The sequence below is a fragment of the Dermacentor variabilis genome, chromosome 3, assembly GCF_050947875.1.
Source record: "Dermacentor variabilis isolate Ectoservices chromosome 3, ASM5094787v1, whole genome shotgun sequence".
In the NCBI taxonomy this organism is placed as follows: domain Eukaryota; kingdom Metazoa; phylum Arthropoda; class Arachnida; order Ixodida; family Ixodidae; genus Dermacentor; species Dermacentor variabilis.
This window is the reverse complement of record NC_134570.1, coordinates 11,280,336-11,295,947: the sequence shown is the minus strand read 5'-3', so window position 1 is coordinate 11,295,947 and position 15,612 is coordinate 11,280,336.

Genomic DNA, 15,612 nt, shown 5'->3' with positions numbered 1-15,612 from the left:
CGAGCTCGTTCCCGGTTGTGCTCGCAGCGTTGCTTGTTCGAAAGCTACCTGCTCCTCAGGAGTATACGTATGACGCGTGGCCATCCATTTCGGAGCCGGAGACAAACTGCTGCGCGCTCACTCGGCTGCGATGGAGAGCAACGATGTCGCTACTGGCTCAGCTAATCCAACACCACTTAGAGCAAGCATTCCCACTCCGATCCATGACGTCATGCTACCTTGACCGACTGCCATAGAATCTAATGGGCATGCTGCCGAGTAGGCAACAGTGATTTTGACGTCACCGCTTTCAGCATCCCATCCTCGTCAATGGAAATATTGGGCCCAGTAGCGTGATGCCGTGGATCGGAGTTGACAGGCCTTGTGCTATCTAGGTGGTGTTGGGTAATTGCGCGCCTCTCTTTCTTTCTCTCTTGTATTTCGCGCATGCGCCTGGAGTTGCGCCTTAGGAGTTTTCGGCGTACATGCGACCGACAGACAGATGGACGGACAGACGGATGGACGGACAGACAGACGGATGGACAAATTGGCTAGCCACATGCAGCTACGCTGTACAAATGGTCAGCGCAGTATGAGGTGATAAGATACGCCAAGGCGATACGTTCTTACAGCGAAGCTGCATACCTCTACCGTCCAAGGAAATTCTCGTGCCATTGTAAGTAAAAAACTCTCCACGCGTGGGCCGATCCCAAAGATAGTGTAATACCGGCCCGACCCGCGGCAGAGGTGAAGCAGACGTTAAGGACTCCTCATGCGTGGGCCGATCCGGAAGATCGTGCAATGCCGGGCCGACCCGCGGCGAAGGTGAAGCAGGCGTTAAGCCCTCCCCACACGAGGGCCGATCCGGAAGATCGTGCAGTGCAGGGCAGACTTGAACCGCAAGGAGTTAGGAAAACACGCACAAAGGATAAGAATAGAGAAGCTAAAATTTTTTACATAAACATACAGGGTGGTGGCAAAGAGTGAAAATGGCTGGAAATTAAAACGCAGATGAATGACGAAGCGATTAGCATGTACGTCTTGACCGAAACGCATCTGCGAGACATGGAGAAGCAGTCTTTTATCGATAATATTGTGTGGGAAGGGTGCGACAGAGTGATTCAGTCAAGGAAAGGCGAAGGCACAGGCATGCTCAATAGGCGACGTCTGAAGTGGTAAGGGTAAAAGAGACATGTAAAGAGCATTTATGGATTAGCGGCACATGGAAAGGCAAAAAGATGTGGCTAGGAGCAGCTTACCTGGGGACAGGTAGTGATAGCGGAGATAAAGATAAGGAATTGATCAATTGCATTAGAAGGGATATTAATGCGTTCAAGAAATCGGGCCAGGTGATATTAGTGGGAGATATGAACGCGCACATGGATGGCTTAGGTGGACATACTGATTACAACGGTTCTCTGCTGCTGGGTCTGTGGGATGAACAGACTCTTACAGCAATTAACAGGGAGAATAAATGTCATGGACAGGTAACGTGGCAATACGCGAACAGGCAGTGATGTGTAGACTAGATGTAGATGTACGCCTTAGTATCAGTAATGGCCTACGAACAGCCAGACAAAACGACAATAGACGAACATGGAAAAAATAGCCTGGGTGAGTAGGTAAGCAGGCGTAAGCAGACTTCTAGGGATCATTGAGAAGTAAAAAATTTGGAAGGAGCTCCTTAGATTGAACAAATACCAAGAAAAAACGGGGTGGCGAGTGAGCTGGTGTAAGAGAAAATTAAATGCCCAAGTGAACGTTGGGAGCATAACATTTGAAAAAGAGGCAAAGGCGGCCCAAAAATGCATATGAGAGCACTATAAAAATTATGGGGTTTTACGTGCGAAAACCAGTTTCTGATTATGAGGCACGCCGTAGTGGAGGACTCCGGCAATTTCGACCATCTGGGGATCTTTAATGCGCACCTAAATCTATATAAGCACATGGGTGTTTTCGCATTTCGCCCCCATCGAAATGCGGCTGCCGTGGCCGGGATTCAATCCCGCGACCTCGTGCTCAGCAGCCCAACACCATAGCCACTGAGCAACCACGGCGGGTTTACAAGCACAAGGAGCTCCAACTAAAATTCGCGAACGCCTATAATTGGTGAAGACGCGGTAACATCTACGAAGGAGACGATGCGCTGCGGTGCAATACAGACGTTATTAGCGATAACTTGGGCACGAAAGAAAGCATAGTTCACACTCATAGATTCAGCAATAGCAGATAAGCCTGAGAGATCAAAATTTAGCATAGAAAGCTTTTGTAGAAAAAAAAGCAAAAGAAAATGTCCCGAATAACACGGCACCAGGACCGGATCAAATCTCATTACAGCTGATCAAAAACCTCCGTCCAAAGAGCCAGGCACTGCTGACTAATGTCATAGAGCAAGGGATAAAAATGAAGAAAGTTTTGGTTGTACGGCGTGAAAGCAAGATGAATAACATCTGCAAGAGCAAATGTGGTAAGGATAAGACAAGCTCGCATAGGTCAGTCACGGCAACGTCGATGATATATAGAATGGCAATGCAAGCCACAAAATTGGAACTGTCGAAGTGGGTGTAGAAAAATGATGCACTGGGGGACTGCAGAATGACTTCAGACCAGACAGACAATTGGAGGATAATATTTTTTTTCTAACTTAGTGTATGGGGATTTCAGTTGCTCAGGACAAACCTTTATGAATAGCGTTCCGAGATATTAAGGGAGCCTACGACAGCGTAGACAGGGAGTCGCAATGCGAAACCTCCAGGAACGAAGACATGGATGACGATTTTGTGGAGTTGCTGAGGGAGATATATAGGAAAAACTGAGTACAAGTCGTATGGTAAGGCCGCAATTGTAATGAAGTGGTGGGAATTCACCAAGGACTGAAGCAAATATGTCCTATGTCTCCATTGTTGTTTACGCTTTATGTTAAGTACGTAGAAAGACGACTCAAAAACAGCGGATTAGGGTTCGATTTCTCCTACATTCGTAATGGACAAATGGCGCAAAAGAAGCTCACTGGACTGATTATGAAATAGTGCTATTAGCGGACAATAAAATATATTTACACAGACTTGCGAATATCCGTGGCAACGCAACGAGAAACCTAGGCCTCAAGTTTAGCACAAAGAAATCGGGAATTATGATCTGTAATCGAGATACGAGTAATTACGTGGTGTCAATTCAACAGCAAATCATACCCATAGTCAAGCAATATAAATACCTGGGCGTATAGATAAGCGAAGGAAACACTTACTCGAACACCCACCAAGAGAATCTGAAAATAAAGGGGAAGCGGAATGCTGCAATAATGAAACACAGAGCACTGTGGGGCCCCAATAATTATGAGGCGGTGCGTGGAATCTGGAAAGGAGTAATGCTGTCAATACTTACGTTCGCAAGTGCCATTCTATGGTTAACATAGGATATTTTGTCGGTGTTGAAAGTTCAACAATGATCGGTAGGCCAGTTGACTTTGGGAGCCTACGGTAAAACCACAAATGAGCCAGTGCAGAGTGACATATGGGTTGGGCCTCTTTTTAAGTTAGAGAACCACAGAGCAAAATTAGTTTTGAAGAAAGACTGAGGAACATGGAAGAAAATGAATTGGCAGCTAAAGTTCCGACGCATCTGTACTTGAAAAGCGTGGACACAGAATGGAGGAAGAAGTCAAGAAAGTTGGCAACCAATTGCAGGGCAATTGAAACTGTGAATAGACAACCAGGAGTCATCAAAGGATGTGACAGAAACAGAAAAGGTAATTGAATGCAAAGAATGGGAAAAAGAGGACCATGGAGATTTACAATATTGAGAAGAAAGAAATCAGAAGGGAAAGTCTGAGGCTTGCTCTGTTTGCCTGAGGGCAATAACATACCTGAGCAAATACTCGGAACTAGGTGAGGCATGTGCATGTTGCGGAAAAAATCCGGAGACCACTCAGCACATCCTAATGGAATGCGAAGGGATTCACTCTGTGAGAACCGTATTTAACGCACACTTTCCAGAAGCACGTGGATTCAAAGCATACAGAAGCGTCAACCAGTCAGCAGTCTAGATAAGCAAGAGATCTTTAAAAAGCAGGGAAGATATTTATACGACCGGGTATCTTACAGTCGTAATATGAAGAAAGAAATATTAAGGAGATGTGTACAAAATGCTAGATGGAAAACATGTTTAGCACACCTGTATAAATCAACAGGCTAGGTGACGATTTGTCAACACCCCGTTTTAAAGGGGATGCCAATAAATCATCATTATCACCATAATCAATACATATATGTAAGGGTAGCACATGTGCAAACTTTATTACATCCGCCAATAGTATGCGTATAAGTCGATTCATAAAACCTTGACAGCCGTCGCAGATGACGACTTAAGATGAAATTTCTACGGTAGGGCCGGCCTGTGTGAACGGCTTTGACTGGAACGCCTTTTGTATGTGTGTCTCCATGTGTGCGCGTTCCTCCCCCCCCCCCCCTGTTTTTTAGCGTTTTCCTCTCTGTCATCTTTCTAACCCCTATCGGGTAGCAAACCGTAGGGTAGCAAACCGTAGGGTAGCAAACCGTAGGGTAGCAAACCGGAGACTCATATCTGGTTAACCTCCCTGCCTTTCCTCTTCATTCTCTCTCTCTCTCTCTAGGGTAGGGGTGTAGCCATGTTACGAACATAATTATGTCTACCTGCGCCGCTCGAGCTACGCTCGTAAGCGTTGCAACGCGCTTTTGCGGCAGTTTGGCAGAGGTCACAACTGATAGCCGAGGACAGCACGTGAGTATACCTTTGTGGCGTGTGGCGCGCTCTGATTTGCCATCTCAAAGTGCATTTCGAAGTTTCAGTGTATTTTCGTATTGAGTGTGCGGCGAACTTCTGTCTAATGTCTGATAGGCTGTATTTCTGTATGCGCGCAATAGCCTGAATTTTCATACACGTCATGACACTCTATTAAGTGTTCGCATATACAAGTGTAATGTCGATCTCTGACAAACGTGAAGTTTTCCATGTGTGTGTCTTGAACACTTCTATCGTATCTTTTTTTCTAGTTTGAGCTTTATCTTGCTCATAGGCCTGCGGATCATTATTTTTTCCAACGCTTTGAGGCTATACTTCTGCATGCGAGATGGTGCAATGAAAAAGATGCCTAAACGTTTCTATTTATGAAAACTTCTTGCTGTTGCACAATTCCCTGTCGTCTTCCGTGCTATTAGTCTCCGCCTTTCAATTTCGCATTAGGCCCACGTGACGTAGTGTTTGTGCCCACGGTTTTGCTCATTCTACGGCTTGCGGTATGCACCAACGCATGCGTAGGCGGGCGGCAATTTGCCTATGATATGAATCGGGACGTCAATATAACGACATGAAAAAGAAAAGTCGAATAAAATTACGTAGTACCATTGATATGAAAATCATGTGGAGTGCTTGAACAAGAGCGATACTCGCACACACACGCACGCACGCACGCAAACACACACACACACACACACACACACACACACACACACACACACACACACACACACACACACACACACACACACACACACACGCACACGCGCGCACGCACACGCGCGCACGCGCACGCGCGCACGCACACACACACACACACACACACACACACACACACACACACACACACACACACACACACACACACACACACACACACACACACACACACACACACACACACACACACATGCGCGCGCGCGCGCGCACGCAGGCACGCACACACGCAGGCACGCACACACACACACGCTGATTATAAGGACGCCACTTAGTTTTACAGCGAAGCTGTACATGGCTAGCCGATTCGTCCGTCCATCCGTCTGTCGCCTGTACTTCGAAATCTCCTACGGTGCAACCCCGTGTACATGCCAGAAAAGAAGAGAATGGGGTGCGATTGACTGCACCAGTAGTGACGTCGTTACTCTCCGTGGCAGCCGAGCGCGCGCGCAGTAGATTCTCTCCGGTTACGAAATGGGTTGGCCACACGCCATACGTACTCCTGAAGAGCAAGTAGCTTTCGATCAGCCACGCCGCGAGCACAAGAACAGGCTCGTGCAGGCGAGCGCAAGCAGCAACTGCGTACCGAGGATCCGACAGCCTACTATGCCGTCTTTAATGAACCATCGAGATTAACCTAGTGATAAACACCGTGGCCGCAGGTTTCAGCTTCGCTGGTTAACCATCTGTACAGAGAGCTGTGCCGTGATTTTTTTTTCCGTGCACAAAGCCAGTAACAGGCAACATCGTAAGACTAAGGCATGCGTAGTCAGACCAACATGACGGCCTGAAAAAGTCAGTCACAGTGGCCTGGTATCGTGCAATGAACAATGTGAAGCGTGCACGACGCTAAGCGTGGTCAGTAAAACACGTATCAGCAAGGTCAGCATTTACGTCGCTCGAATCATGCTGCCTTGTGTGCTACACCAGCGGCACACAGTTTGATCTCTTAATTCATTGCGTTTAGCCGAAGCTACGACATGTGCGTTTACTTAGCGGTCTAAGTGCGTATCGTTTGGATTGTACTGAAGGACTGAACGAACTTCACATCAAGGCCGTGGTACTTGCAGTATACGGATGACAACTAAATAATTATTTCATTTACGTGTAACTTCCATATTTACATTCAGCCATAAGGGACGTAACTGCAACTTCCGAGGCTTCGGCTCTGCCTCAGTGAAAGTTTCGGCTTTACATGTTATAATAACCTACAAGTGGAAAATACTAATCTAGGAAACGGTCCGACAAAGAGACACAACCTCTCCAGTTCGATTCACTGCAGGCTTACAAAAACTATTCAAGCTATTAGACTGGGAGGGGCTAAGGGTGATGATCAACGGTGCATATCTAAACAACCTTCGGCTTGCCGATGGCCTTGTCCTGCTCATCAACGCTGGGGGCACATTGAAACAATTGATTGAGGACATTAACCGAGAGAGTGTAAGAGTAGGTTGAGCAATAAATATTACGCAGAAGACAATGGTAATGCTGAATAACCTGTCAAGGAACAAGAATTCATGATCGGCAGTCAGCCTTTAGAGGATGTACAGCAGTAAGATTATCTACGTCAATTACTCAGAAAGAACCCTGATCACGAGACGGCAACTTACAGAAGAACAAAAATGGGTCGGAGGGCATAGGGCCGGCATTACCAAATCGTGACCGGGAAGTCACTGCTGCCGTTGAAAACAAAAGTGTACAGCAATAAATATTCAAGTTCTACCATATTGGGCAGAAACTCGGAGGTTAACAATGAAGCTTGAGAATAAGTTAAGGATCGCTCAAACAAGCGATGGAACGAAGATTATTACGCCTAATGCAAACGGTATGAATCGTTAGCACGATCCACAGCGTGTGATCTGTGTAGCGGTGTGTGAACGGTGTGATCGGTGTAGCGGTGCGGATCAGAGTGCTAACGGGGGTAGTTGTACTTGAAATTAAGGGGAAATATAGGAGCCGGGCAGGCCGCGTAGTTCATAGGGCAGATAATCGGTGGCCTAACTTGGAATCAGCTAGCGCATGTCATGGGTATTTAGAGATCGCTTAGATAGGCTTTCGCCCAGCACTGAACATGAATGTACGCTGATGACGTTGACAACATCCAAAATTCGTGTGGAATTTTAACGGATTGTTGCTCTTGAGCCGCAGTTCGCTTCGTACTGCGAGGCTGTATTCGCATGTTTATAGAACGGCGTCAGGCGCCGCTTAGATACCACCAACCCCACCTTGGCATTGCACTATATGTAAAGTGAATGTCTGCTATGAACAAAGTGCGCCAGTGTCGACTGAACCGATTTGATACGATACCAGCTTGAATTTTGGACAGCTATGGGCTTCGTGTACGGTGCTATGCACTATTCTGACGTGCACTTGAACGTGTGTTCTTATGAGGCTGGTAACCTCATGGCATTGTTGGCACTCAACATTGTGATGACGTTGACTGATGAGCGTTGACTCCTGTGAGGCACCACTTGGGCTGTAACAGACAGCGTAGTTCGAAGCTCCTGGCCTTAACATCACCAACATATTGTCTCGGTACGTACGAAATCGCCCCAGTCAGTACCAGTACATCTGCCCCGAATTTCACTGACGGTGTGCATGTCGCACGCCTGAAATCATATTACTCACCTGTTATCACCGATATTTAGACGCACCGGGACGGTGCTTCTGTTACCGGGGATAATGATACGTGCATATTGCGTGTTTCTTGTGGACGATGCACTCGGGCGCCCCCGACGAAGACGGCGAACGCTCTCTGGCTCTCGAGCTGTCGGCTGAACTGTCCAGCGCTGCAGTTATCCTTTGTATATATGCCATGTCAATAGTTTCCAGTTCTTAATCCTTCGTTCGCATAACAATATGATTTATTACCCGTCTCCAAAATTGATGTGTGCGCGTCTTTGTGCATTTCGCCTTTGTCAGAATGCAGCCGCTTGAACCTGCAAAAACAAACTCTTAACTCTTGACTTGGTGCGAGGCATCATCGCATTTTATCCGCTGAGAAGCTAAAAAGAAGCGATGAACGCTGAATAGATGTCAAAGTGTGATAAGCAGCGAAACATGCAAGTGTGGATGTTATGCAATGAAGTTTTCTGTCATAAATTGGGAGTGTCGGTAGCTACTGCTTCTTTCTGCATTTCTTTTTTTAGGCCTGCTTTAATAGCTCTCCTTGCGCTAGTGAGTGATCCTATGCGAATGGAGCGCGTTTCGTATACGGTTGGTGGTCGACGTCGACCAGCAGACGGTACCGGGTGCCGAGAGAGCTGATATGAGCCTACAAGTATTCGCGGCATTAGAGCCGCACCTGCAACCGTGTGCAGTGCGATCAAATGCACACCATATCGGTGAACGTAAGGGTCCTGGGCCCTTTGCCTTGAAGCAATGCGAACTATACATTATGGAGTTTCTTTGTCGTTTTCGTAGTTAATCTCAAAATAAAGATAAATAGTCGCTTTGTAACGAGGTGGTGCAGGCGGGGTTAGCCTGGCAGGCCTGGCCAGCAGTCGCTCCAACTGAGCATCTTTTTCTGCGCCAAATATGTGACCAAGTGTCCCTCAGTTATGTCTCTCGCAGAAATGTGAAAAGAATGCGTAACACATCCACTGTAATTATTTTGACAGTGGTGCGTTCAGCAGGCGAGGGTGCTTGCTCTTATCGGCGCTGTAGCAGGAAAAGGAAGCTGTCGAATAGGGGTGTGAAGTTGTTTGGTGCAAGAATATAGCCTCCACTGCATACGCATGATGTGCGATCGTGCTATCAGTTTACCGCCCTTCTTTCATTTCTCGTCGTTTAGTCCGAGTTTTAATTCCTCCCCGCTCCCGTATGACTCCGTAAGTGCGCTGCCACTTCGGTTGAACCCTTATCTTAGCGTAAGAGCTTTTTGGCTAAGAAATTTCCTACGAACCCCGCAGCTTAGTGAATTCCGCGCCGGATCCTTCAGTGCGGCTGTGCAGGCCCCCTGACAAGGAAAACTGCACACTTCATGACCGAATCACCCGCCCAATCACGCAGACTTGTGCCAATATGCGGCTAGCTTTGTTGATGAAATAATGTGGAGTGCAGACCGGCCTCTTAGCCTGTAGCCATATCCACAACGTCGGACTGGAATGATATGCGTACGGATGATACTCGGTATCAGCAGTGCTAGCCTTCAATTTACTTTAGCTGTGATAGCATGTATTAATCTGAATGTACATGGTCATTTGCAGGTGTCTGGACTCATGGCTTTGAATTTGTCCATGTTTACATCTTATTTTACGGACGATGCGGACTGGATTCCAAGGGAAGGGAAGCGTAGCAGAGGGCGGCAGAAAGTTAGGTGGGCGGATGAGATTGAGAAGTTTGCAGGGACAACATGGCCACAATTAGTACATGACCAGGGTAGTTGGAGGAGTATGGGAGAAGCCTTTGCCCTGCAGTGGGCGTAACCAGGCTGATGATGATGATGATGACATCTTATTTTCACAGAACAAAGAACAGAAATCAACACAGTGAAGTAGCAACCTGAGCACTGCTGAGAAATGCGACAGCCGTTCAAAGTCAATTTGTTGCAAAAATAATAAACAGTAATTCTGATGGGTTTTTGGTAAGTCTTGCCAGACCATTTTTTTTCAGTAAAGCCTGTTTCACATGATGCGATTTTCGTCGCGCCGTAAGTGCGATTTCCGTCGTTTGCGATGAAAATCACAGTCGCAGTACCGACCCCCCAATTTTCGGCTGCGACCAACCGGTTGGTCGCACAGTCGCACTGTCGCACCGATCACTGCGATTTTCCGTCGAAATTGCGCGGAGAGCTCTCAACGGAGCTATTTCGCCGGTTTGTTTTGGAAAATGGCGTCTCGCACGACAAGTGCAATGCGCGGAGACGTGAATTGTCGAATTCGGTACGTACGCGAAGGGAGAATAAAAAACTTCTACTGCAGATTCCATTCTCCCATCTATGTGCGTCTGTTGACACGCTACGCAGCAAATGAAGTGCATTTTCACGTTTGCGTCGTACGCCTTTGCGAGTTGTCAGTACTAGGACGTGTTCGATCCCCACCGGACGATGAGGTCGTGACAATTTTCTTTTGTTCAGTAGCATGCAAAAATCGCGCTTACGGAGCAGCTTGAATTATTTCAACCTCGGTAAGGGCAAATGACAAGACAGCAAAGTACCAGAAGTTTCAACGTTGTGCTGAACGCGGTACTATTCAGTTGCATTTTCTTGTCGGTTTTCAAGCGTGAATTTCCCGAAGCATCTTGAAAGCTTATTCATTATTAAATTTGACAGAGCAAAAGTATAGGATATCGTAATGAATTTGATACGATAGCATTAAATCCATGGCTTGAATAAAAAATTACATGCACGTTAAGTTGCACCTCTTCTCTGGAGAATTTTTTTCTTGCACAGAAACCAATAAATATTGACTATGTTGCGGACTTTGTATCCTTACTGCATCTGTATTGACACTTGCTTTGAAAGGTAATTAACTCTACAGCTAGTAGATTAAGTAAATTACTTGCTTGCTATAGTGGCACCGTGACTACGTACCCTCCTGCACCGTCTTGTAAAACTTGTGCAACAATGCGAAAAGCAGGCAAACGGCCTGTTCTTGTGGGGATAAAACAGCATAAACGACACGCTGAAGAAAAGTAAATCAAAACTGTGCAGTGAAGTCAGCCAGTACAAGCAGTTCTTGCACGTTCACAGCTGATCAAGTGTGCAGAAACATTCATGCCTTATATGTTTCTAATAAGTTCGTGATCACATATATTAATGTGTAAACTCATATAACGGTATCTGCTATGATTACTCTTTATAAGTAATGAAGTACCGTGCTACTCGCAAGAACATATCGCCCGAGAATTTTAGAACAAATTTCTGCATTTCAACTATACACAATATGTAGTTTATCCAATAAAGGACCACAACCTGGGCTTTTTTGCAATGACAAACTTATTCCAAATTTTACTTGCATATAGGCAAGAAAAAAATCTATAGACAAAAATATTGTTCTTCAATTTATTCACCTGCCACTGTGGCTATAGCATTCTGCTGCTAACACAAGGCGAGGGGTTGATTTGCCAGCCATGGAAGTCGCATTTCGATGGGAGTCATAGGTAAAAAAAGCTCTTGCACTTAGACTTCGTTCATCACCTTTTACTGAACCCTTAAACTTCAAAATACTATTGCATAGGGGGGCACGCTTATGCAAAATATAACACCAATAGAAAGCAAAGGGCAGAATTATAAAACAACCATCTTTCGTGATTATTCGAGTGAGTAAATATTCATTGCATCAATATGTATTGTTCAACAGCACTGCAGAAATACGCATAATCAGGTATGGCAAGTACTCTGTCGGGAAACTGGTTCTACAGATGCATAAATGTCAAGGCATGAATGCTCATACTACGTCGCACACATAGCACAAAGAAAACCTTTTTTCAAGAGTTGTCCCCCTTCTGGCAGATATGAGTGGGCCATAAGCAGCAGAAACTTTATTGCAGGACATTGTGTAATACCGCTTATGAAAGAATGAAGAGAGTGAAGAGGCTTTTAACAGCAGTACCTCATGCTACTCTAACAGGAACGATCAGCAAGAACATTTCTGGTAGAGCACTTAAACAGTAACATTCTGAAAAACAGAAAATTCCAGGTGAGAGTCGGAGGTACATTTGGCCTACACACAACAAAAACACAGGCATACTACAAGAAACACTACAGCCTATGGTGTATTACAGTCTATGGGAAAGCTATCTTATACAGAAATCAAGAATGATGCAACAAGCCCTTGACAACACTGCAGACTTTCTTTGCCAGTCTGACCTCTCGCTTTCTGATAAGTCGCTTACATCGACGTTGGAAAAAAGACTAGAATCAAGAACTACTCCAGATTGCACATTGTGCTCCCAATAGCTGGAGAAACATACCTGCAAGTCAACATCCACAAATCCTCAGCTAGTGTAAGACCATGACAGCAGAGCCAGCATGTGGGTGAAACAATTATGCCATGCCTGGCCGCAAATTCTACACCTGGTGAAAAGAATAATCTTGAAATCATGGGGGGTGGACGAGTGGATACTATAGAAAATCGCAGATGCTGTGCTTGTGTACAAGGTATGGTACGGTATGAATTACCAGCAGCACACAAAGAATACAACTGATCGAATACAGGCATCGGGTAACAACAGGTATTTCAGACTTTACCATGCTTGAAGACCTCTATGAGAAAGAGCAAACGAACAAGCACCTAGACAGAGTAGAGGTGCAGCCTGCAGCACAAATTCCTTGCCTCAAGAGCTCAGAACCTGGCCCCAAGATACTATGCCATCCCAAAGCCCGGCAAACCTCATGACAACATATCAAATCTTCGACCGATTTCTCTTATGTGTACATTATGGAAATTGTTGGAACGCATGGTGGCTAACCGTCTCCAGTGGTGGCTAGACTTACATTACTGGTATCATCCGTCGCAAGTTGGCTTCCGCCCCCACCTTGGTGCAGAAGACGGCCTAGGTCACTTGTCCTCTATGGTTTTGATTGGTGGCCAATCGACCCGAGTGAGGTCCGTGCTCGGCATGGATGTGCACAAGGCATACGACCACGTCAGCCACGATGCCCTCGTTGAAGTGCTACGCTGGATTCACTTACCGGCCCACATATGCAAGTTTATTCACACCTTTCTTACATCTCGTGAATTCGCCATCCGCATCAACACGGAGAATGTGGGATCCTTTCGGCCACATCGCGGTGTACCGCAAGGGTCAGTGCTGGCCCCCATACTTTTCAACATTAGCCTCCTACCCTTGGCATGGCGATTGGGCGACATTGCTGACCTGCACGCACTCATTTATGCGGATGACATCACAGTCTGGACCGTCCACCCGTCTCTCCAAATTCAAGCCACAAGGTTGCAGCTCGCTCTTGCAATTGCAGATCAATGGTGTTCTTTTCTCGGAATCACGTTGTCGCCTCAAAGACGGCTCTGCTTCCGGTCGCGAATGCGCGCGGCCGCCTTGCGTTTAACACCACGCCTATCGTCCTTCTCTTGCACGGAAGCAGAATTCCAATCATGAACTCTCTCCGAGTCCTCGGCCTGGACCTGTACGATTCCGGCTCCAGCAGCACCTGGATTCGCACAGCACGTCAGAAGACATCCCAAATGCTGCAACTTATCCGTAGGATTTCTCAAAAGTCAGGTGGTGCCACAACCACCATCGCCCGCCTCCTCATACGTACTGTGCTACAGCCAAGATTGATATACCAAGCCCGGTTTCATCACATGGCACGAGCAGAGTGGGACCGCTTGGAATCTATCAATCGAGCAGGAATGCGGGTTATTACGGGCCTCCCACAAATTACGCCCATTCACGCACTCCAGGCCGAAGCCTAATTAAATGCGCCAGACGAACAGGTCCACCAGCGTTGCCAAGCTCGTTCCGCAAAGTGCCATAATATCCCTGAAGCTGCAGCTCTTGAGAAGTATATGGCAGGCGGTTCAGTGATGGCCTGCGATTCCTGCTTGCCACGGCCACCATGGCTTTATCAGCAAGTTACGGACAATCGGCCTCTGACTCGCATACACACACGATCCATTGGCCTAGAGAGTCGAGTATAACAGCAAATAGCTCATCAGCTACGAGTGCAAGCTCTTCGTGCAGACATGTAGCGTATGTCGACGCTAGTGTGAGTGATGATCACTTCACCACGGCTGTCGTTTCTCTGGAAATATTGTCAGAAATAGCAACCTGCTCGTATGCTTGCTCCCCTGCCTGGCCCTCGACACAGGCGGCGCTCTTGGCAATCCGAGACGCAATATCCATCCTCTGTCTGCTGCTTCCGCCGTCTAGTAGACACATTGACATCTTCACCGATTCCTCAGCTGCCATCCGTCGTCTGCGGCGTGTTCTGAATTCCGACGTTTTGGCACATGAGATTCAGGACACAGTGGAGAAATTACCCGTTACAGCACGTGTACAATGGATACGTCGCAATGCACATCCTACACAAGCCTTAGTGGATGCAGCGAGCCATAACAAAACTTCTCGTCCACTTCAATTGGCCCCCAGCTCTCCGGAGACAAGGCTCCTCACAGAAAAAGAACACCTTCGGCACGCCACGCGAGCACTTCTCCCACCGTGCGGCACCAACCTCCCTGGCGGCTTAGCGCGCTGGGAAGAGGTCTTGTTACGAAGGTTACGCCTCCGTGTCGCCCTCACCCCTGCGGTAACCTGGTCGTGGTCGGCTCAGTACCGTGCCTCCATCAGCGATTCCTGCCCCTTCTGTCCCGCTCCTGTCTGCGAGGTGGACAGTGGGCACCTCCTCCGGACTTGCCCTTCTCTACATGCCCTCCGCCAGAAACACCTTCTTCGATGTGGACCACCCCCTGGTCGGCCGCCAGATGGAGACAGTTGGATCTTGGGACCCCACCACCGGACATTGCTGGACTTCCTCCGAGAATCCGGCGTGTATCTACATGTTTAAATATTTCTTTATGCAAGAAGGCACGCTGTCGCAATAAAAATAAAAAATAGACCAGAAGACTATGCTACTGCCAAATACCCAGAAGAGGTTGCTAATCATGAATATGCAAGCAAACTTCAGGCACACATAGCACACTGATGTGGCAATAGCAGTGTAACAGTAGTATGACACTGCATAAAACTAAACCCCATATAAGTGAGTACCATTCCAGGTCACCCTACTACTAGAAAAGCTGAACTGAAAGCAATCAAAGCAGCACTTGTAGTGCAGATTACACCCTGCACAACACCCTGCATGGATTCAGCAGATACTGTCGGGGCCTGCACATCACACAAGATTGTCAGGAAAATCAGGAGATTGACACGCCACTTGTAAGCACATGGCTAGAAATTAAATTACAGGATACATAGCCATGCAGATATTCCAGGACACAAGCGGACTTATAAGCCCGAAATAATAACTGAAAACTGGACGAGTTTGTGTGTATTTATTATTAACTAATGTGCAACAGATAGACAACAGACAAGAACGAAGCGCTCTGTGTGTTCACTTTTTTATTGTCCAGCGTATTTCTGTTGCCCTATAGTTAATGAATTCATAAGGCTGCACACACACACACACACACACACACACACGCACCACACACACACGCACCACGCACCACACACAAATGT